The sequence below is a fragment of the Camelus ferus genome, chromosome 11 (assembly GCF_009834535.1).
Source record: "Camelus ferus isolate YT-003-E chromosome 11, BCGSAC_Cfer_1.0, whole genome shotgun sequence".
NCBI lineage: Eukaryota > Metazoa > Chordata > Mammalia > Artiodactyla > Camelidae > Camelus > Camelus ferus.
Genome location: NC_045706.1, coordinates 12317032 through 12341958, shown reverse-complemented (window position 1 = coordinate 12341958; position 24927 = coordinate 12317032). Strand labels below are relative to the sequence as shown.

At 46.9% G+C, this 24927-nt stretch overlaps 1 long non-coding RNA gene across 2 annotated transcripts in view; it reads left to right on the top strand.

The window, feature by feature from the left end:
• The first annotated feature begins 7148 nt into the window (after positions 1–7148).
• LOC106729427 overlaps positions 7149–24927 on the top strand; it is a 31417-nt gene continuing 13638 nt past the window's right edge. For both annotated transcript variants that reach the window (XR_004323775.1, XR_001365833.2), the window contains exons 1-2: positions 7149–7400; positions 21417–21600. This is a non-coding gene — a long non-coding RNA (uncharacterized LOC106729427). The remainder of the gene's footprint in view (positions 7401–21416; positions 21601–24927) is intronic.

Genomic DNA, 24927 nt, shown 5'->3' with positions numbered 1-24927 from the left:
TGTGTCATGCTGATGGCACCTGAGCTGGTTGGAGTTATTGCACTGAATAACGTTTGTATATTTTAAAAGTTATCTATTGGTTTTTAACAAATTACAGTAAGTGAAACTGGTTTTCCATTTCCAATAGTAGCATGTTTTTTTCGAATACATGTATTAAAGTTATTAATAAAAATGAATTAACTGAAAGTAAAATTTTGAGTAAACAGTAAATGAACAGGCATGTGGGTATGACCAAACTGGTGAGAAGACCCTATTCTTGGCTCCTGCCAACTTGTGATCACATTTGCAGATAAAGGTACTTATCTCACAGGTAAGACTCTTGATGATTGAGTGATTGAGTGATTGAGCCATTCTTCCCATCCAAAGAAATGAATCTCTAAGATAAGAATTTCAGGCCAGCAGCAAAAGAGAGTCCTTAAATCTGAGAGACAATCAACACTTCCAATCAAATATCCAAGGACCATGTGGAGTCAGGAAGTTCAGGTTAGGTCCCCTTGGCTACCAAGGCAGGTCAGTTAACCTCGCTGCACCTCCGTTTGTTCATCTAAAGAATGAGTGAGCCCTGCCTGGTTAGGTTAAAGCTGAGGTTACTTCCTCCAAGACAGCTTGGGCTTGTTTCACCAAAAGTTGCAAATTTCCTCTCTTTTATTCTCAGCAAGCCCAGCCATACAAAGCAGTTCAGTCTCAGGTAGCAGATAGCTGCAAAGGGGCCATGAAGAATGATTTCTGTGAAGCACTGCGAGTGCTGCAAACCCTCCATATGCCAAAGGGAGGCTACTGTCTGAGCCTCAGTCTGCTCATCTCTAGGATGAAGGGGGTGGATGAAGTCACATCCTGCAAATAAATGGATGCATGGAGTGCTGTGTGTGGGATGCTGGGGCGATACCCAGGCTCTGTGAAAGTAAAGGGACCAATGATTGACCTGTAGCATTTGTAGCTGATGGCATGATTGCTGACGTAGAAGCGGCCCCAACAGCCAAGATCCTCTGGGCCACTGTGGTCTTGGGGACTATGCCCGTGGTTCTCTAATTCTAGTTGTTTCTAATTGTCTAAGAGGCAGAGCCAAGAGAAAGCCTGCTCGTCTGTCTCCTTTCCTTCCTTCTCTCTTTCCTTCCTTCCTCTCATCCATTCTTCCTCCCTCCCTCCTGGCTTCCTTCCTTCCCTCCCTTTTTCTAGCCAGTCTCCATGGTGGTAATACAATCCTCATCTCTTAGAAAGGCTTAGGCTTATGTGAGCCTTTTTTGGGGACCATTACAATTTACTATCCATTCTGAGATACTTTTGAGAATGAAAGGGGCACTCTCGATAATTCTCACATTTATAACCTGGGACCCTCCTGGGGAAGTGGCATCACTTGAGTTGACAGTTTGAAGTTTTCAAACTTCCCCATGCAGAAGGATTGCCAAAGGATAGTCCTGGGCTCTGCCTTCAGAGATTCTGATTCAGCAGGGCTAGGGCCTGAGAATTTGCCCCGTTCCCAGGTGGTGCTGATGCTGCCCATCTACGGACCACACTTTGAGAAGTTTAACTTGGAGCAAAAGTGTTCACAGAACAGTTCACAGAACTCATTTGCAATGTGAGCTAATCCTCACAAAGAGCCCAAGAGGCTTGGAAAGTTGTTATCAAAATTTCCGTGCTAAACTGAGGAACTGAGACTCAGAGAGGTTAAGTGATGGGCCTAAGGACACCCAGCTGCACTGGGAGAAGCCCTTGTTCAAATTCAGGTTCGCCAGCTCCCAGGCTCTGCTCTGACTCACCAGGTGCTGAGCATCCCAGCTCACAAGTGTGTTCAGAGCTGGTTTTGCTGTAATGCCTCCCTCTGGGTAAGTACTCTGACCCAAATTAAAACTGGCTCTTTTAAAGATAAATAAGTCACAGGTATATAATGTACAGCACAGGGAATATAGTCAATATTTCATAATAACTTTGTATGGTGTGTAATCTATAAAAATCTCAAATCATTATGTTGTACCACCTGAAGCTAATATAATATTGTAAGTCAACCATACTTCAATTTTAAAAACGCTCTTTTTGCTTTATAAATACCATTTCAGGTCAGCCAAGAGGTCAGAGATTTGGTTTAAGAAATTACTTTAGCATTCCTTTTGTCTATATGTTTAATTAATATTTTAGAGTTTTAATCATTTTGATTTAACAAGATTTAAAATATTTAGATAATCAAGTGTAGGGTATCTTCTACATTTTACATCACTAAAATGGTATTCCATTTTTATCACATCGGTCTATACTCAACTTCCATGCATTTAATTCTCATGTGTATTTTCAGAAATGCAAAGGAGGAAAGCCTGTATCATTCAACCTCTCTATGCCTTAGTTTTCTCATCTACAATATGGGACACGTAATAATGCCTGCATGATTAGGTAGATGTGAGAATTAAGTAAATTAATGCATGTTAGAGAAACTGGAAGTGTATGTCCTTGGAAGATACTGAATGTTTATAAATATCAGCTATTCTAATTTTTTAAAATATATTTTTATTGACGTATAGTCAGTTTACAATGTTGTGTCAATTTCTGGTGTACAGCACAACGCTTCAGTCATAAAGGAACATATATATATTTGTTTTCATATTCTTTTGAACCATAAGTTATTCTTGGCTGATTTTATTCCACTCATCAATGTCTTTTGTCATTTTTATTCCTGCCCATCAGTGAGATCTCTCCAAACTTAGGTCTCTTTTCTCCCTTTCTTTATCTCTCCAAATCTTGCCCGCACGTAGTAGGTATCTAAAACTTCCTTATTGAATGAATGTAGAGTTTAAAATGCTTAGGAATTCCCAGAACTAATAGAGCAAAACTGTGAAACCCAAAACACAAGTGATGGAACATTTCCTTGAGGCTCCATGGAGTTTGCTGGAACAGCCGCACTTGGCCACCACCGAGCTTCCAGCATCTCCCTTTCAGCTGCGTGGAATGTGTTGTGGGCTCTGTAGCACCGTTTGAAACATGAGGTCTTATGGGATTTCCCATGTGAGTTCCATCCTGGGCTTGGGAAGGCCTGGAATCCATGGATGAGATGGGAAAATGGAAAATGGGCTGGGTGAGTCTCATTCAGCCCTGCAGGCTGCTGATGGATTTGGGAGAGCTAAACATTTTCCTCTGGATGCCTGGCTATGAAAGGAAAGAAAATAAAAGCAAGAATCTCAGTGGATGTGGGAGATTTTGTGGTTTGGTCCAAAATCAGAACCAAAAGTGGGCATGAATCTCATGTAGGACAGCCACAATTAGACTTTTTAAAATAAAAATTCACATTTGCCAGTTGCTTACTGAGCAAAGAGGTTTCATGGTGTTCCGAACTGGTGACGAGGAATGCCCCTGACTCTCACCAGGCTGATGGGTTTCAGGGTCTCCAGCAGAAGCTCTGACATAGCCATAAACATGAGCAGACATTTAAAGGGGAAACCCTATCTGGCTACACGGGTGGCTGTACTTAGAACCGGCTGTGAAACGAACCACCCCCAAATAGAGGGGCTTCACAGGCATCATTTCTCTATGATTACATAGGTCAGCATATTTGGTTGGGCTCAGCTGGGCAGTTCTTCTTTCCTAAGTAAGTTTCCTCAAGCAGCTGTGGTCAGCTGCAGGTCCCCGAGTGGCTTTACTTCGGGGGATTGGTTGGACATCAGCAGGGCAGTGGGGACAACTGGGCCATTTATCTCTTATTATCCCAGCAGGCTAGCCTGGGCTCATGCTCATGTAGGTGCTGGTGGCAAGAGTGTGTGTGTGTGTGTGTGTGTGTATGAGAGAGAGAGAGAGACAGAGAGAGAGAGAAGCAGGGGGGAGAGAGAGAGAGAGAGGGAGAGAATACAATACCTTTTAAGACCCACTCTCAGAATTGGTACAGTGTTGCTCCTGCCACGTTTTATTGGCCAAATCAAGTCACAAGGCCAATCTTTATTCAGAAATACACTTGGCAAAATGCATTCCACCTCTTGAGGGAAGGAGTTGCAAAATCCCATTGCAAAGGAGGCATGGGTGTGAGGAGAGTGGAAAACTGGGGCCATTTTTGAAACCAGCACGGACTGGGAGGGCTGATCAATGGACAGCTGTTGGCGGAGTGAAGCCGATAAGGAAACTGCATGCTGAGGACTTGGAAAGCTCCACACTCTGCTTAGCCTCTTGGCTGCCTGTTGGGAGCAGAGACGGCTCCTAGGAGACTGAGGAATAGGCCCGTGTGTGCGGAAATGGGGTGAGGTTTGGATCCTGATCCACTGCTGACTAGCCATGTGGCTCTGTGGGAATCAGGGAATCTATCAAGCCTTAGTTTTCCCATCTATAAAATGGGATCACAATTTCTACTTCATAGGATTTTGTAAGGATTGGAGAGGCAATTGGTCTGGCGTATGGTTGGCACTGGAAAAACCTGCTGCCATAATGAGTTATGTATAATATCAATCAAGGAGCAAATAATAGCATGCATAATTGAAGGTAATAAATAATGAGTAATTAGAATTTCTCCCTGGAATTTCTTACCCTGGAAGGCAGAGGGACATCCCAGGTTTATACCAGTGAAGGCTGGCATCTTTATGATGAAGAGGCCAATCTGGCCAAGTTGCTTAAGGCCACCATGGCCCCAGTCGCCTCCCAGGGCTCTGTGGGTCTGGAGCTTTTGTTCCCAAGAGGAATCCCAGCAAGTGCCTACTGAGCTCTGGGTAACACACTCAGCCTGGGGTCTGACCTTGACTCTGCACAAAAGGCCAGATATGGTCAGAAGAGGTGATACTGACAAGGCAAGGCAGCTTCCTCGTGGCCTCAGGAAAACCACTCTGGTTTTGTCCTTTGACTCCCTATATGCCAGTGTCCCAGAGCAGGGACAGACCAGGACAGATAGCAGAGAATTACGTAGAGTTCTAGAACAACCATCTTGAACAGATTCTGTGTCTGTGCTACCCATATGGTGGCCACCAGCCATGCACGGCTACTGAGCACTTGAAATGTGGCTAATGACACCAAGAAACGGAATCTTTAATTTTAGTTAAGTAGTTCTATAGCCACCTATGGCTAGTGGTTGCCGTATTAGAAAGTGCATTCTAGATGGATGAGCCTCGGCAAAGACAAGGTTTTGAGGAGGCTGAACCACATGGCCATTGAATCTCAAGCCAGGCCAGGGTCTGGGTGTGGGTCAGCTGAGCAGCGGGGCCTTGGCAGACCCTCCGAGGTTGCTGGCTGGTTTCTTTCTATTTTTAAGTAGGGCTGAGAAAAGAGGAAAGCTTGCGACTCTGTGGGAGCTCAGGATCCAGGAGGGATTTAGCCTCTCTGTCCCCCTTGCTCTGTTCTGAGTGGCCACTTCTAGCTCCCAGAAAGGCCATGACCCTGTATACAGTGTCACCCTTTCCTGTGCCAAGGAAAAGACCTCAGTGGTCCAGTCAAGGGTACCTTCCAAGAAGAGAAGGGTCCTTCCCATCTGGATAGTTGCTTTTGAACAAAAAGGATCACGTAGTCCAATGTGGCTTTTGAAGACATTAAATTAGTGGATACGTGTGTACACACACACACACACACACACACACACACACAAGGTTTGTTTGTGAAGGAAGGTGCTTTGTAGACTTGGACAAGATGCCCCTGTCTGGAAGAACGGAAGGTTTTGCTTCTGCTTTAATTGGGTTCAAAAAGATGACAAACCAAATCTGCCGCAGGGTTAGCTCTGGAAACTCACACTGGAATTTATTTTAGGAAATTCCCCTCGTCACAGCGCAATGCTGCTTGCGGAACGGACGGTGGATTTTGTCTAGAGATTTTTTTTTTTTTCCCAATTGCTTTTCAACTCCAGCAGCAATAAATGACCCATGCCAATCAGTCTCTGTATGAGAGCTGAATGAGGGAGACTGCTCTCTGCCCACCTCACCCGTCTCTCAATCCCCTGAGAGTTCTGAAAGTTGAGACTCTGTTGTAGGCAAACATTCTAGTTTCCTTTAAAGGATAGACTCTTTCTGGATCCTTCGATTAATTGCGGTGGATACCAGCAGCTCCCGCATGAGCTTTTTGCAGTGGCGTGGGCGAGATTAGTTTTCTGCTATTGCCATAATTTACAAGGTTCACATAACCATGTAACGACTCGGTGATTACATGGAAAATATCGTATAAATACATAGTAATTACAAGTTCATGCAGATTACTTGGTATATACATTTGAAGTTCCCGAGTAGTTCAAAGATTAATTATCCTGTAACTGGCAGTATTTAAATCATTTTTTTCTCGTCTACGAATACGTTGAGGCGGACTTCAAGGCTGGCGAGGATGGGGATGTGATGAGTATGATCTGAAAAGAAAAAATGAAATTTGACAGGCATGGATTATTTAAAGCATGCATCTGTGAGCTGAACAGCCAGGACACTTTGATGCAAATCGTGGGGGAAAGAGCAGGGGGATGGTGTGTAGAGAAAGGTGCTGAGCAAAGTAAGGATTTCCTGCTGGCGACTTGAAATTTAAACAAATAATCATTTAAATGGCGGCCCGGCATTACGTTCCGAGTTGTGTGCATTAATGTCAACATCTGGTACCAACATTTTGACAATTCTATTAAAATGCCCCAGCATTCCCTATCTAACACCTGTTAGCTCTAATTTTCTTTCCTGAGAAGCACACCAGTAGACAGGGTAGATTCCAAATCATTTATCACTTTTAAAGTGCTTCCATATGCGTGTTGGACCCAGCCTGGCCCTAGGCAAACGTTTTCTGAATGCATTAAAATTCAGGACTATTTTTTTTTTTAAAGTGTAGACACCAATGTTTCATTGAATTCATGTCTGGTAATTATTAGCTTAAATTATGGCTCACACATGACTTGACAAAGTAGACCATGAATTAAAACACGCGCGCACACACGCACACACCCCAGAACTCTTCAATAGATGTGACCAACTCTTCCTTTGCTTGTTATTGAGATGTCAGTCAGTAATCATTAGGCAAACACTCTTCATGGAGGGAAATGCGAAGAGGCCCAGGAGTCCCAAGAGACGATCTAAAAATGTCAAAAATGTTACAGTATAAATGAATGACACCAACAAGAGAACATGTGGTAGAGATGCAACCAATTAGTTAATATATTACAAGTTTCAACCTCTGAGCAAAACAGGCAACAAAAATTTCCTGACAAAAGGCTACAGATAAGATCAGGTTGATTCCCAGACAATACCATCTCCCTGAACTGGAGCAACCCTCCAGCAGGCTGGGAGGGAGGGATGATCGGGGCGGTGGGTGGGTGGTTCTGGGGTCTGTAGGGTGTGAATCCTTAGGAAAGGACTGGCTGGACTGCCGGGCTCTCGCGAGGAGAAGCTGAGTCTGAAATGAAGGAAGACATCCGGTGTCCCCGCATCCGGCTCACCGTGAAGCCAGCCGCCTGCTCCTTGCTGGGGCTTCAGAATGAAAGTTAGAAGGTAGAATGACATCTTACTGCTGTTTTCAAAGGAAAAGAGGTGCTTGTGAAAGCTGACGGGATGGGGACTTTGTACGGGCAAGTGCTTGTTTGTTGCTTTTCAGAGGAGATTTTAAAAACTAAATATTGTCTATTACATAGTTTCTCTCTCTTTCCTTATACACACACACACACAGACATAAAGAAAAGATGTTTCAAGCAAAAAATCTGCCAACATACATACACATACAGAAAATATGTTTTAGGCAAAAACACACGATATGCACTTGGCTAAGGATTTGAGTAGGTCCTTTAGAAATACCAAAGAAACACAGAACACAAGAAAGAAGGCATGAAAACCTGAGTTCACCAACTCTAAATGTAAAAAAATTTGTAGACAGTTAAAAATGTCTGCCCCTGTACACACGCGCACCTACACTTTCACACTTCCTCTGTTTACTAAATAACATTTCAGCACAGTTTTCATCTTATAAGGAAAGTGTTTGAAACTTGGAATAAGTGCACTTAATTAAAGGAAGGCTGTGAAAATGTGCACTAATCTGATATGACTAATAGCAAAGTGCATGAAATTGCTAATTAGAATTTCATTAAAGGTGCTGCTTTATCAGACTGTGAATATCACAACCTTTAAAATTCTTTCAGGAGAGCTTAATTCCTTTTCAAACAGAAATATTCTTTAAAGACATTTGATTTGTTCTGAAGGAATTTGTGGTTTAGGCTGGAACTTAAAATGTTGCCGATATTCCAGGAGGTGATATCAGAAAAGGAATACAGATCAGGGACTTTGTTTCATTTGCCTGATGAATCCCTTTCTACCCCACCTCTGTGGATTATTGTTCAAAAACCCAGTCATGAAAATAGAGTCGAGTCCTTGGTTTATTCCGCATGTAATTTGTTTTCTGCTGCAGCCAAACGTTTATCCTCTCCCGAAAGAATAAAGGAAACAGTCCTTTATAAAATTTTAGTCATTAAAAGTAAAATTAAACATTATCATTTTCACACGCATTTAAAAAATAAAAAGGAGCAGACGGTAAAATATTTTTTTCTTTAAAAGACTACTCATTAAAGAAGAAAAAGAAGACAGCAGCTTTTACTCTTTCTTTAAAAAAAATCCTCTTAAAATATTAATAACATTTCAATCATAAAATCGCACTTTTTAAAATTAGACAAGTCCACTGTTACCGATAGCAAATGCAGTTTTACTCTGACTTGCTTTCCTAGGTTACAGGGTTTAATTTCCTAGGTTTTCACAGTTTAATTATCCCGGGCACTAAATCAGCATTTCAGCTTGCTTTTTACCACTCGGATTAAAAAAAAAATTACCTTTTTATTCTTTAATCTTCTCTATTTTCAGGTTTATTTATAGATTTATAGATATGAAATAGATCACCTCTATTTTCATATCCATAAAGCCATATAACATTTTTTCTCTCTGAACACAGTTCCCAATGTTACCAATTATATTTTTTAATTTGCAGTTTTGCCTTGTTTTTCAAGGGTTCTTACAATTAGTAACTGGGTTCTTTTTAATATTCAAGCTTGATTGAACAGTTACATTTTGTTACTGAAAAACCATTAACGTTAATGGAAACTACAGCTCACTGAAAGCAGCGGTTTACTTTTACAGAAGTTGTTAAAAACCTAGCTGGGCTTCAAATTTGCTGAACACACCAGTTAACAGTGATGTAATCTTGCAGAATTGAATATTTTAAATACACTTTAAAAGCCTTGGTTGAAAAGCTAATCAGTCATATTTACCTGATGACCATATCTGAAAGGAGAGAAAATGAGAACAGAAGTAACTTTATTTGAAAAACAGTGTGATTTCTTTGGACATTTAAACAAATCTCAAGTGGCTTAATTACAGTTTTCTCTGATTTTAGCTCCAGCAGGAGGAATTTTCACGGCATTTAGATAATTTATCAACTGGGCTAGGTAACAGACAAAAGATTACATTTTCCTTTCTAACATTTGGGAGGTACATTTCTACAATAAATGCAACGATTTTAAAAGATCGGTCTAGACTTAAATGAATGAAAATTATGCTCGTTAACTGTAATGTCTGGCGTCCGAGGTGGGGTGTCAGTCTTGCCTATCGGTGGGCCACCGTGGTCAAACAAAGCTGCTTAATTCGACTGTTTTAAGTTTCAAATTGAGAAATATTGTCCTAATATGGCAACAATGGGGCTGTTGTCCTTTCAAGCACTCAGCGATTGCAGCCTCCTTACGGCTCGTTTTATGCAAAACGAATGGCAGGTAATTGAGATTTAATTCTTTTCAAGTAAATTACAGTGAGTGCGTGACACAAAGCCGCGGCGGACCCTCCTTTCTCTGTCAATAGTTGAATTAACGATGGCAGGAGTAAAAACAGCAATTCGGCACCACAGCCCTCCCTCGGCCCCGACCCTTGACAAAGGAGGACCTGCCAATCAGGCCGCGCCACCTCGAGGCTGGGAATCCTCGGGGCGCCGAGGTTCCGGGATGGAATGTTCCGGTGTCTCGGAGCAGGGGTCGAGAAAGCCGAGGCGCCCGCGGGGGTCAGCGTGCGCGCTCCACCGGCCGGGTGCCCACCGCGTGGTCACCGCGGACACCAGGGGCTTATGGTGCTGGACCCGCGCGGCCGAGCTGATGGCACAAAGGCTTCCCCGGGGGGCTGGTGATCCTGGCGCTCTAATTACAGGTTAACCTGGCCAGGCTGGCCTCCCCGAGAAACACCCGGGAGGGCTTCCGGAGGAGGCGGCGCCTCCGAGCGAGAGGCAGGTCTGACAGCCGGGTTTGCCAGCGGCGCGGGGTGGCTGCGCTCTGCGCGCTGGGGTCCGAGGGGCCGAGACCAGAGCGCCAGTTCCGACCCTGGTGAGAAGGCAGCGGATGGGGTAGGCCTGAGGGGCGGGTCGGGAAGGGACGGTCGCCAGAGAGGGCGCATGCCTAGTGTTTGTTGCCTGCGACCCCAGGATCTCCGTAGGCTGCCTGGGCGCAGGAAGGGGTTTGGCTCCTGGTACACACTAGGTGCTCAGTAATCACTGAACTGGCCACTGACGTATGTTGTGACTGATCACTTCCCATTGTATTTGAACGAAATCCCAACTCCTTTCTGAGGCCCACGGGGTCTGTGTCCCCTAGCTTTTGCCTGGGTTTGGAATGCCAGGAAGGGAATTCTGCCCGGTGGGTCTTAAATGGGTAATTTTGGGTGGGTTAACCTCTCTGGCCTCAGTTTCCACAGCTGTAAATGGAGTTAATAATGGAACCCTACCTTCAGGGGTCCTTATGAGCATTTAATAAGCTACCAGTAAAATGCTTAAAATGGTGCCTGGCATAAAGAGCCCAATAAATGTTAGCAGGGCTTACTCGCCTCAGTCACATCTACGTTTCCCTTTTCCTGGACCTCCATAAATGAACCTGTGCCTCAGGGCCTTTGCACTTGCAGGCAGAGCTCTTCCTCTGCCCTTGTCATGGCTTCTGCTTCAGGCCTCAGCTCGGCTGTCACCTCTGAGAGAGCTTCATAATCACCTGGCAGTCTTGTCCATCACTATCACAAAGCAGTTTGCTTTCTTCCTAATTTTTATCCTTTCTCCATATATCTTTCTCTAGTCACTTATCATATATTGTCTGTTTCCTCCCCAAAGTGCAAGTTCCATGAGAATGGGGCCCTAGTTTGTCATGTTGTCTGCAGGTCCCAGCACCTCGATCAGTGCCTGCTCTGCAGTAGGTGCTCAGTAAATCCTGCAGAATGGATGGATGGAGTCACAGCCTCTGACCGGTACATCAGAGTGGTTGAACTGTGTCATCTCTAAGTGCCCAGTTCTGTCATTTGAGATTATAAGTGATGTCATTGGCATGGAAGTTGTATTTTCAAAATTAAAAACATAGTAGTAATTTTCTAAAGTGATCTAGGTTTTTAGGAAGGGCACTAGACAATTGGAGACTTTTCTTGATGTCACCATCTTTCTACCCTGACCAGTTTTGACCATGAGGCTGGAGCCAGTCTCTGGGAGCTCTCCCCATGGCTCCCTGATCCTGGGAGGTGATGGAGGTACCTTCCAGATTCTTCCCTAGTCTACGCCCAGGAACCCTGTAGACCTCCGCCTCCCAGCACAGCAATGCCCACCTTACAGCTACCTGCCCTTCAGTGCCACCCACCAATGGCTACATCATTTCGCACTGGCCTTTTGTCCCCAAACCCCCCTAGCCAGAGCTTTTCTGCTCTGATTGCCCTCTTTGGCAGTAATCACAGATTCACACCTGCTTTTCCTTCTTGCTGGAGCTAGCTGCTTTAGACTGGCTCCTGCTGGGCTTGCCAGACCATCTGAAGGAGCCAGCGAGGCCGAAAGCTCAGCCCATGTTTGGGGAGATGAGTCAACTGGCAAGGATCACAGGGTCACTGCGTCTCTGTGTCCAGGCTGGAGCCAGGGACAGAGTATTTCTGGAAGCCCTGGCCTGCCTTCCCATCTCACACTGTTTATTTACTCAGTGAGATTATAAACAATGAGTATCTTGGACCTGGTGTGACCATCCTTGGTGGCCAGCGCCTGTTCCAGCATCTTACCTTTGGGAGAGAATTTGGAGAAGACCTCTCTGGCTATCCGGAGGACAAGAAGGATAAATACTCAGCTCATTCACAGATGCAAAACGAGTTGCTTAGCACCACTGGATCGGGAGCTGGGGACATAGATACAGTGATAGCGGACACTTGTTTAGCACTTTCCGTGTGCCAGGAACGGTTCTAGGTGCTTCATGTGTGTTACATCATTAACGAAATACTCGCATCTCTATGAAATCGATTCTATCATTATCATTTTTATGCAGGAGGAAACAAACTCAGAGCAGACAGAGAGGTCGCTGAGGTTACATGGCCAGAAGTGATGGATCTGAACTTAACCAGAGCCTGCAGGTCTAACCAGCACACTGCATGGCCTCTCTGTCTTAGTCTCCAAGATGGATAAGTTGCAGCCCCGGTTGTCCAGGGGCACCAGAAGCAAATGGAAGGTAGCTGGGTGGGTGGGTGTGGTTTCCCATACAGGGGGTCAGTAGTGATGCATAATGGTTCTTTCTACACACCTGGCCCTGTTCTAATTGCGTTACACATGTTATCAGCTCTTTAAGTCCTCGCAGCGCCCTAGGAGGCAGGAAGGAACGTCACCCTCATTCTACAGATGAGATGCAGGGAGATCCAGCAGCTTCTCAAGGTCTCAGGGCTTGTAGAGGGCAGCGCTAGGATTGGAACCCACAGGGCCTCTCTCCAGGGCCCGTGCTCTTACCTCTGCCTTGTGCCTGGCCTCTGCCTGGTAGACCTGGGGCCCCTGTGCTGGTCCTCAGGCAGTGAAGAGGGTGCTGAGCCCCTTCGGTGTCACCAGGAACACCCTGAGCTTGGAGCCCAGAGCTGCTGCTCATTCCCGGAAACTCTTGGGGAGACTCCGTGACCTTGTCTGTGAAATGGGGTCATGAGGTCAGCTCTACCTACCTCCCAGGGCTGCTTCGGGGAGTGAGGAAGAGAACGGACTGTGAAGAACGCTGTGGAGTGTGAACGCTGGCCAGAAACACTCAGTTCTGTGGGCCTGGTCTGAGCTGGGCAGCCTGGGGAGGGACACAGGTGACTGATCTACCTTCACGCTACCTTCATGCAGGCCCATGAGAAACGAGGAGGTGATTATTTTAATTACAAAACAAATGACTATAAATGAGGTGTCTCCTTTGATGATGCAAATGATTAGAGAATTGTCTGCTCCTTCCACCCCTCTTTTGTCATTTTCTAAGAGGTCTGTATTCAAAGGCCCCTGGGCCAACACACGTGCCAAGCCTGGTGCTCAGAGATTTATGTGCTCCATCCCCCCAGGCCCTCCTCGTTGCATCCATTTTACAGGCTGAGAAACTGAGGGTTTGGAGGGCGAATGGATGAGCTGGGCTCTGACCCAAGTCCAGCTGGCTCTAGTCCTGGCACCTTTACTTCAGCACTGGAGGGTCCCGGCACAGACCGGTGTGGCTGCCCCTCTTCTCTGTTCTGAGCTTTCGGCTTTAGTTGCACTTTTGTCTGAGGGTCTCCCTCCCTTGATCTCAGTACTTTTATGTCCTTCACCCTTCCTCAGTCTTGGGGGCCCACCACCCACACAATACCTCTGTTGAGTGCCTGAGGGATGATTCCACACCCCCTCCACCCACCCACCCACCCACCCACCAGCTTGCTGCTAGTGGGTAAGAGCTTGAAGTTCAACACAAGGCACACGAGGCACAAGGTGAGGAGACGTCTGTCCATCCCCAGGACCTCACCTTGTGTGAAGCGGCACCCCAGAGTGCCAGGGGGCCCTGAGTACAGACCAGGCTGCCTTGGTTCCCTCTACGTTCACTCCAGGCCTCCTTCTGGCCCCAGTAGCTGCATTTATTTTGGCTTAAATGACTGAGTGGTCAGGGATAGTAAAATTGTAACTTCATGAAACCATCAGGCGGATTGAAAGGGGTTGTGAAGGGGATGCCAGCTGCTTGTGGGCTTGCAGGGCCCACTCTGCATGGGCTGGTGGGCTTTGCTGTGGGAATACAAGTTTGCAAGTGGCTGGTGACTCTACTGGTATGTCAGCGTGCCCATGGGCGGATGCTGGCCAGCCTCAGGAGGTGACTTCCGACAGGGAGAATCAGGCTTGGGCTGCAAGGTGGTGGCATGAGGATGAGGGAGACACATTCTCTGTTTGCCTTGAACCCATGGGGTGGCCAAGGGCGGCTGCAGGCTGTGAGCATGTACAGGAAGGAGTGTTTGCCTTTGGAACTGGCATAGCCACTGGGGATAGAGTCCCGGTTCCCCCACTTACTAGCTGTGGGGCCTTGGGCAAACTACACAGCTCCTCTGCACTCCATTTCCTCGTCGGTAAGGCTGGGATAATAGCTGCATGTAGCTCAGAGGGTTATTGGTAGGGGGTAATTATTCAGTACGTGGAAAAGCGTTTTGAATGGTGTCTGGCACAGAGTAAGCAGTCAATAAATGTTAGCTGATCTTCAAAATACAAGCTCAAGATTATCTTCTCCCTTCCCAGCTGCTTTCCCAATCAAAATACACAATATGCAAAAGTTGTAAAATGGGATGCCTTTAAAGCTGTATGTTGTCAAGAGACAATACTGATGTGTCTTCTCGGCCCCACCACTCACTCCTGTGTCATCCTTTGTAAGTGACAGTTTTCTGAACTCACAGTTTTCTTCTCTATAAAATGGATATAAAATTTAAAAAAAATCTAGTATTAATTGTGGGAATTTTGTGAATAATGTACATAAAGCAAATGGCACTTGTCATCCTTCTTCATCCCCTGCGCTTTTTCCCCTCTGTGCGAGTTCTTTCGGAAGCCTATGAGATATGTTCTCCAAATCAGTTTTCCTTCCCTCCTGGGGACACGAGAAGACTACATTTCCCAACTTCCTTTGCAATCAGGGGCCTCACGGGACTGAGTTCTGGCCAATGGAACGTGGGCAGGAGTAATGCATTGTACTTCCAGGCCTGGCCCCTAAAATTTCTTGCAAGATCTTTCGTGCTTGTTTTCTCCTCCACCTGCCAAGAGAATGTGGCCCAGGGTGACCTTGGGGGCTACAATTTGAAGATGGTGGAGCTCCCCAGCAGAGCTCTGCCCTTCACTGCATACTCCTTATCAGCCTGCTTGGACTGGGACGTGTGTATTAAACCTTTGAGATTTAGGGGTTATTTGTTACTGCAGCTAGCAGTTAGCCTATCCTGACGTATACAGAATTTTATAGAACCCCTACCTAGTGTATATCCCTGCATACATTTATATAAGATTTTGTACATATTTTAGACTTCCTGGCTCCAGCCCCCTTAAATGCATCTATATGACCCAAGGTAAAGACCTTAATGCCTTAAAGAACCAAACACAGCTGTTGTTATTTGTGACGGTGATGACATAATTCCTGAGAGCTTCTTGGCTTCAGAGCCTCCCTATAGCAGAGAGATTCGGAAGACAACTCCTTACCTAAGGGATTTTAGTAACAGCCTCCCCTCTCAGGGCAGAAGTCTCCTAAGAGGACATTGCTAATCATGCAGACACTCTTGTCCATGCTGCAGTTACCAAAGTGCCTGCTCTCCTCCTCATGGCATGTCCACCACTATCTGATGGGTCATGGGTTATGGGATCAGGCAGCCACTCCTCTCTGGAGCCCCTAAGACTAGGCTCAGGCCCCCTGGCATCTCTGCCCTCCTTCTGCCTGGGGTGAGATGGGCTCCTCTGCAGCCTCCCTGCATTAAATCGAGCGCCCCCTGCAGGCCAGGGCTGGGCTGCATCCATCCCCTTTCTCAGAGCCTGCTGCAAGGTTGGGGTGCAGCAGATACCATTTGTTTTGCACAGGATTGTTGATCTCAGGGGTCAGGCACCATCTTTACATGTCCAGGAAAAAAAAATCCTCAGCTTGGGTAAAGTTTATAAGAATTAAAAATAATAATGACTTTAATATATTGAGCATCTGTTCTATTCCAGGCCTCCTGTTATTTCTTTAAGTCCTTTTTCATAATCCTGTGAGGTGAGTTTTAAATAGCCCATGGTCCGGGTGAGGGAGTGGAGGTGTAGAGATGCCAGGCCCAGGGTCTCAGGGCTGCAGGGGGTGGGTTGGAGACTCCAGCTAGGCTCACTCCAATGGTAAGAACAGCTAACTTTTCCTGAGCCTTTACTGTGTGCCAGCAACCATGTGCCATAAGGGCGTTATATGAATTATTTCATTTAATTTTGATAATTTTCTTTATGGAGAAGAGACTACCATTATTTTCACTTTCCAGGTGAGAAAACCAAGGTTCAGTGAGGTGAATTATCTGTTTTTCCCAAGGTTTCATGGTTAAAAGAGGTGGTGCCCAGATTCAAGTTCAAATCATTCTTCCTTTAGAACTTGCACCTTCACTCACTCGGCACTTTGCTGAAGTGGAAAAGTGTGATAGGAACCAGGAGAACTCCTCCAGGGGTTGTGCCTTTGGGTTGACAGCCTGCTGAGTCTGCAAAGTCTGACTACGTGCAAAGTCTGACTCTGTGCCCTGCTGTGACACAAGGGGCCCAGACTGTCCCAATGTGTTGGCGTGCTGGGAGAGAAGAAAGCTGGGATGCCTATACCTGCAACCTGAATAAGTCAGTGCCCTGGAAAGGGTAGATTTTGCAAACCTCAGAGGAGAAAGAGAGCACCCAGGTAGGGGCACGGATGGCTTTACCAAGCAAGTGGAATTAAATGAGCCTGATCTACCTGAATTTGAATCCCAGCTAGCTGAGTGACCTTGAAGAAGTTATCTATCTTCTCTGAACCTGAATTTTGCCATGTGTAAAATGGAGATAATGAAATAATAATATATAAAGTGCTTAGAACACAGGAAGCCCTATATTATATACTTACTTACTCTTTTCATGATCAAGGACTGGTGGACTTTCAATAGTTGAAGACGGGAAGCTTAAGGCACCAAGTGAATGTCAAGAGCAAAGCTTCTGAGTCCAGAAAACAGAGGGTGTTTTCTGAAATGATAAATAGCTCAGCTTGGCTGGTTCATATGGGAGCAACAGAAGATGAGGCTGAAAAGAGAGGCCAGGTTGATGAGCACATGCTTAACTCAGTAGGCAATAGGGAGTCCTTGAGGGTTTTTGAGCAGGGGAGTGTCATAGCTGGAGCTGGATTTTAGAAAGATATCTTGGCTGCAGAGTGTACAGTGGATTGGAATGGGACTTATGGGGGAAATCCCAGTCGAAAACGATTGTCATCAGCCAGGGGAGAAGGTGGTGGCAGCTGGCAGGGCAGGAAAGTGTGAATTGGCACTCGTGGCAGGGGAGGTCCTCTGGAGCTTGGCGCTCTGTAGACTCGGCGCTGCTTGGGGTGTGTACGACACACACCCTTGGCCGAGGGCAGTGCGGCCCTGGTGCTCATGCAGGTCTGAGTGAGTGGCTGGGTTTTCCCTTTGCAGGCCCAGGCTTGGGAGGCTGTCCCTCCGGGCATCATGTCAGCACTGGTATCTTTGTTCCAAGAAAGAGACAAAAGAAAGGTAGAGAAAGGGCAGACCAGCCTCCTTTCAGTCCTGAGAACCCGGGGTCCCTGGTGTCCTCAGAGAGGAAAAGCCCTTTGATGGTCCAAAAACAGGTTCCAGAAGACTCACTCGGAAGGGAAAAAGGAGGCAGGCTCCTTTTGGGTTTTCATTTAGGCTTTTGAAAAGCAAAGCAGACTGGCGAGAGCCGCCTGTCTGAGGCGTGTTTTATCTTAACCTTTCCATGTAATCCTGAAAGCCCACCTAATCAATTGAAAATCATAAAATATTAGACTTAATGCTGCAAAGTGCTGCTTTTTAATTCACATAACAAGCTCCTAAATAATTCAAATAGCAAACAGACCCGGCAAGTCAATGGTGGGAGGCTGCTTGGATCAGCGGGAGAGTGTCAACACATGCCACATTTCCCGGATCGACTCCATTTCAAGAACCCTATTAAGTTAATTGCCAGGTTTCTGACAGCAGAGAGCATGCTGGGAGCACAGCAAGCTTTATTAGCCTCCGTGGCATCTGGAGACATCAGCCATTTTGCCCCTACTTGCAGGCACTGGGAGCCGCATGGAAAAAAGTAAATCAAATTATGAGACAATAAATGCTTTTGGCAACACGTGGGCATCAGATTCATTGGCGAATCCAGGAGTTTGGGTGTCAGTTGTAGGCTTGTTAAATTTTTTACAGCAACACCGTCTATCTGTTGCAAAAGTCTCAGAGGATGCCACAGAGTGGTTACATCATTTGGCACCAACTGCATGGCCGATGCAGGTAAATATTAGTGCAGTTGAGAGGACCCCACCCCCTAAATAAACTCGTGGGTGGAGACAGTCTTTATTAGAGCGGGAGTTGGGGTGGGCATTTAGAGAGGCCTCAAATACCCCAGCTGTCCCCTGTAGCCCACAAGTTACACATGCAGGTTTGTTAGCAGACCTGCCTGGATTTGGAGACCCAGTGGAGACACCCGCAGGGTTCTGGTGATGGTCGGAGATGGGCAGGGAAGAGAGGATGTGTGAAGTCAAGTCCCCACCTTCTGTCCAACTGGACGTTCCCAAGCAGGGCATTGCTTCCATGGCTTCCTGCTCTCCCCTTGGCCGTCCTGATATACACTGAGTGTGGAGTTGTGGGAGGGCATCCTGGCAGCTTGGAGATCCATCAACAGGTACCACGCAGCAGGGTGGGGCTCTGATACCTCCAATACCATTTTTGATACATGAGAAAACACAGGCAGAGAGAGATTCTGCGACTGTCCCAAGGTCACTCAGCCAGCCGGTTCTCTTCTGTTGCCTGACATCATCCCGTTTCATGCTGTATCTTTTTCAAGTGTTGTGGTGCCCACCTAGATTAGATCTATGTTATAATCCTGGTTCAACCATTTACGGTCTGTGTGACCTTAACTTGAGCAAAATATATAAATTTACTTATCTCTCAACCTTGTTGGCAGAATGAAGACGGGGTGCTTACCAGATGGGAATTTTATGGAGAGGATTGAATTAATGATGTATGTTAAGCGTTAAAGCTGCAAGCTCTGTAACCAAGCTCTCAGCGTACTCTCCTCCCATCATCTGTGCCGGGGCCGCATCTGAGTGAGACACAGATGAGTAAGATTATTCGTGCTTCTAGGCTATTCTTTACAAACCAGCACTCTTCCAATTGATTGGCTTTGCACATCTGAATTCTTACATCGTTTACATACAGGGAGGCAGGTCTTTTTCTTTCTCATTCTCATCTCTCCTTGCCCCAGTCCTGAGATCCAGCCTCAGTGTCTGCAGAAATGACACTTCTTCTGGAATCAGGCCCTTGATAAGATGGAAATACAGTGGGAAAGACCCTTTGTGAATGATGGTGTGAGGAGGCTGGAGGCAAAACTGACAGCAGGTAGAGAAGTACAGCAAGTAGACTGACAGTTTGGATCCTGGTTCTCAGGCTCCCCTGAATTCATGGGGTTGCTGCGCTTTGATGCCAGAAGGGGTGTCAGAGATGGACACCCCCATTTCATTGGTGACGAAACTGAGGCTCAGAAAGAGGTGGAGACTAGTCTGAGATCACACAGCTAGTTAGTGGTGAAGCCAGCGGTCGGAGGTGGGTCTCCTCCCTCCCAATCCTGTCCTCTTTCCAATTCTCAGACTGTCAGGATCGACTTTCCGGGCATTTGTGCTGATTCCACCTTACTTGGGAAGACATAGAGTGAGGCCATTGGCCCGAGCCTTTATGAGGCTTTACCTCCTGCCTTTATAAGGAGAGGATGTGCCATTGCCCCAAGACATCTCTCTCTGAAAATGATATCAATTCATAACGATTTGGCAATAATCACACCTATCATACCTGAGGGCTGAATTCCAGGTACTTTTTTTATAGATCCATGGAGCCCTTTGGGGTAGGAGTTACTGCAACCCCCATTTTTCAGAGAAGGAAACTGAGGCTCAAGGGTTAAGTGGTTTGCCTGAAGTTACACAGCTCTTAAAAGTCAGAGGTAGGACTTGGACCAGGGTTCCTTTTGACTCACGTCCTTTTCCTGTGGCAGCATCCGCCCTCTGCCACTGGATTTTGGCTTAGGCTGGAGGTCTCTAGATGGTAACGCAGGGACAGATGGATAGACCCAGGGTCTAGCACTAGCCAAGATGGGTAAGCATTAGCGAGAAGGTGCTGTTGGATGCACATCCTGCACCATGAGGTTCTGCCCCCTTTCTCCTCGGTTCTGCCCCCTTTCTCCTCCTCCTACTTGTGTACCCTGCCAAGAATAGTTTGGTAGCCAAGGACCCAGAGCTTCCCTTTCACACAGTCCCTAACTAAACATAAATATTAGGATTAGGTTCAGCTGCATCAAACAGAGAAGTCCAGTAACAGTGGCTTAGATGTACAAAGGTTTCCCTCTGACGTATAAGAAGTCCTGGATAGGCTGGTGTGGTAGCTTCATGATCACCTGGGGCCCAAGCTATGTCTCTCTTCTTGCTCTGCCACTCACAACATTTGGCTTCCATCCTCAGTGTTTCAAGATGCCTGCTGGAGGTCCAGCCATTGTGTCCACATTCCAGGCAGCAGGAAGGAAGGAAGAGGGTAGAGCAAAGGAGGTCTTTTGCCTGTCGTCCTTTCCCCCTTTCAGAGACCCTTCCCTGAAGTCCCTCCCTATGAACTTCTCTTGTTTCAGTGGCCAGAACTTAGTCATGCGGCCACACCTTGCTGTAAGGCTGGGAGTGGGGTCTGGGCACATTGCTACCTTAATAATACAGAGGCTCGTGAGTGAGGAATTATGGGAGAAGCAGCAGGCAGACTCTGCCACAGCCCCATTCTGTGGCACCTCTCCCGCTTGCCAGCATGCTGATGACTGAGAATGATGACTTTTTGAATCAGAGAAAACTAGAGTTCGCTTTGGTCAGAGTTTTGTAACACACTTGGAGATAATTGGAAACGCCCCGGGATGCCGCAGGCCTAGGGTTGGAACCACCGTGCTGTCTGGGGCTCTTCGTTCGGGGATGGCAGCAGCTGATGAAATCAACAGTAATTCACACTGTCAGCGACTTGCGTCCCACATTGTCCCCTTTCAAAATATGGATATGTTTTATTTCTCTGGGTTTCTTCTGTTCATGACACACTTATTCTGTGAGTCTTCCGAGGTTGACTGGAGGATAGCTGTCCTGTGCTGGAGAATTCAGATGACTCCTGGGCTGTAGAAACAAACACAGACACCACCCATGTTGCAGGCCCTGTACACGTGGCAGGTCATGTGATCCTCACAACAAGGAGAGGGATTATGATCCCATTTTTAGATAAAAAGTAGAGGCTCAGAGAGACCAAGCAACTTGCCCAGGACCACACAGCTAGTGCTATGGGCTGAATGTTTATGTCCCCTCCTCCCCACCCCACATACACTGTAATTCATATATTGTAGCCCCAAACCCCACTGTGATGGTGTTTGGAGGTGAGCCTTTGGGAGGTAATTAGGTTTGAATGAGGTCATGAGGGTGGGGCCCCCATGATGGGACTGGTGCCCTTATAAGGGGACGAAGGTTGCAGAGCCCTCTCTTTCTCTGCCAGGTGAGGACACAGTGAGAAGGTGGCCATCTGCAAGCCAGGAAAACAGCTCTCATAAGACACAGGCCCTGCTGGCACCCTGATCTTGGACTTCCAGGCTCCAGACTGCGAGAAATAAGTGGCTGTGGTTTAAACCCTCAGTTTGTGGTGTTTTTGTTGTTGCAGCCCAAGGGGATGAAGACAGCTGGTAAGTGTGAGAGCTGGGGGTCGTGCTTTCCATCACACCACGGGGCGCTTGGTGGCTCCCAGCCGTCACACTCAACCCCCATTGCAGACCATGGCTCCTTGTGACAACAGGTGTCCTGGAGACCTCCAAGCATATGTTGTCTTCTAAAGTCTTTTCTTTTCTCCGCCTCCTCCTTCTTTCGCCTCAAGACCCTCCTCTCATCTTGGAAAGACCCCTGCAAAGTTGATGCAGAAATCCAGGCCCATCACCTGCCCTCCACACAGGCTCAGCCAATCCCGTCTCCTTGCTGGGCCCCATGTGGTTCATGCTGTGGTCCAGCCCCCGTGTTACCCCATCTCCGCCCATCAAGTTATGACCCACATCATCTGCAAACTAGGACCAGGGTCTGTAAATTGGAACAAAACCTAGGCTGTCCCCACCCCTGGCACGGGTCCCCAGCTCCGTGAGTGAAACCACGGACTCTGAGGATAGGAAGAAAAGCTCTCTTCTCACAGCCCTGGGAGGCAGGATGAGCTGTGTGCAGCAGCTGAGGCCCAGCCTCGCTCGGAGTTTCATATACATAATCTAAATATATACTTTGAAAATTGAAAAGTGCTCACGTATAGACTGTGGCTGCAGGGAGGGAGAGCTCTCTTTGAACATGTCTCTTTAAAGACAAAACTTGCCAAGTGTTTTCTTGCCCTCAAGGAGACACTTGAACGTGGCACCAGATGTAAAATGGAAATTGAAGTGTCTCTCCCAGGCCACCGTACACGTATAAAACGGGCATGGTCTATTCTGAGCACTCATTAATAGCTGGTCTCTGAGGGCCCTGGCAGCAGCCAGAGGCTTTTACTCATTAAAAAGGTGGCGAGGTAGAGTTTTGTGGCTTCCCCGCTTCTCGCTGTTTGATCCTGGCGTTTAGATGTCGCCAGCAGGCCCCAGATGAGCGCCCCTCAATTGCCGGCATGAGTGACAATTTTCTGAAGGGTTCAGGAGTGCCACCCACTCATGGATGGGGCAAGAAACCCTTGCTGTTTATCAAGTGGATGTGTCTTTCCTCCAGGTGGGCCCACAACAACATTATCTCAGGACAGACCCAGAGAGGACAAAGCTTTAGCTTGTCAGCTAGTACAAGATATTGGCGATTCTCAGCAGAGCATCGTGGTCCTCTCAGCACCACCGTAAATGACACAGACTCCCCCCCCCCCCCCACCGGGCATGGTCCTGGCAGGGAGGCCTGGGGTCCTCAGATGGGTCTGGAAGGAACCAGACCCTTAGAATTGCAGGTGCTGACTGACAGCCCCCGGGCCTCACGCCCAGCAATGCCCACTTGTGGGAGCCGCTGGTTTATTTTAGAAAAAGAGGATCCCTGGCTTCTTTTTTACACCCCACCTCCCTCTTTGTTCTTTGTTTTGACTCTCCCACTGTTAGGATCAGCATTTTGTCCTCTTCTCCCACTCTTGTGAGGGGAGTGACACTGTCTTGTCCCCATCAGCACACCTGTGAGGACGCTGGACAGTTTTCCAGCATCCTGAGGGCTGCCTCTCACCCCAAAACCTCCAGGTGGAGGCAGGAAGCCTCACTGGCCTCCACAGTTCTGCCTCTTCCACGTCCACGTCTTCTCCTGCTCTGGACCTTTGCTTCTGGTCTCCTTGACTTGCTGCCACTGTGCTTCTTGCGGCAGGCTCAGATGTCACCTCCTCTGAGAGGCCTTTCTTAATATGTCCCCTCCCTCCTCCCCCCTCTGCTCACTGTTACATTAAAACAATTCGAAATGGCCTTGTTGACTTGTAGCTCCCTTGTTTTTTGTGGTCTCCGCACACTCCGAGGGTAGATCCGGGAGGGCAGGAACTTCCTGTCGTGTTCACCTGTGTCCCCAGGTGCTCAGGGCCGTGCCTGATCCCCCAGAGGTACTTGCTTCATTGAATGGGCCAAGAAACAAAGGAATGAATTGAAGGGTCCTTCTGTCCCCAAACCTGGTTCTTCATCAGTCTCCTGGAGCAGCCCTTCGGGGACTTTCGTTGTGACCCTTAGTAGCTTTCTGGGCTGTGGTCCCCAACTCTTGCGGAGTTTCCTGCAGGAGTGCTACAGGGCTGTCCTACATGGCGCACAAAGTCAGGGTCGCCCCAAGGGACCAGAGCGGAGATGAAGACAAGACGAAGGTCATGGTATCGAGTTCCTGTAGGGAATGTCTCCTTGTCTGTTTTTAATGGCTCAATTTCCAAACTGTGTTGAGAAATTCATTAATTTTTATCCTTTATCATTAGCAGGTAGAAAATTATTATTTTTGAAATGTTAATAATAAATTGAGTTGTTTAAATTGAACTAAATTTCAAAGCTTTACAGCCTGATGTGTTTTCTGAGGGGCAGGAACAGGGTGATAATAATGGAAACCAGCTGGGCTGAGGCTGGGGTGCAACTGTAGGGGGCAGGGCTAGGGGAATCCACTCTCGTGGAAATGTTATATGAAGGATGGGGAAGTTGCCATGTGAACAGCAGGGAAGAGCATTCCTCGGGGGGGAACAGCATGTGCAAAGGCCCCTTGATGTGCTGGAGGACTGGAGAAAAGCTGTGTGGCCGAGAACACTGTAAACAGGAGGAGGGTCAGACAAGATTAATGTTGGAGAGGTAGGCAGGGGCTAGCTCCGTGGTTCCCAAGGGGAGTGGTATTGCCGCTAGAGTTCATTTGGGATATTTGTTGCTGGGAGGTACCATATATTCAGTGAGTAGGCACCAAGGGAGCAAGACTTCAATTAGGGCATCTAACAGTCCTACAGAAAGATGGACTGGCCAGGGTCCTGCTGATTTGAGGATGTCCCAGGAGATACTCAAGTAGGTGAATTTCCAATGATCTGAGTCTGGTCATAACTCTCTATTCATAGAAACAGAAAGTCATTTTAGCACAGTGTTAATTATATATTGAATTTTCTAGGAATGGAATTACTGTATAAATTAAGGGATGATTGCTCTGTGTTTTGTTTGGATCGTTACCAAGCGGTGTTCGCCATGTTGGGAAAATCACGTCACCCATGGCAACATCACCCTTGGTATCTGAGTCTCCAAAACAACACCCCTGTTGTCAGTCTGTGTTTCTAGCTGTGGCATTCACTATGGTTTTACACACAAATACAAGCCTTTGTGTTAATTAGTGAAGTCCTGTCGGAGACCTTACCTGAAATACAAGATGAAATACATCTTGTTTTATTACGAATTACTTTTCCCCCCCTTTATATTAAAGTTAATATATTATTATGGTGAGGAAAACATCTTGTGTGTAGATAGATTATATTACCCCTGAATTCTGTTTTAGGATAGCAAAGGACCATGACAAAATATTGTCTGAGA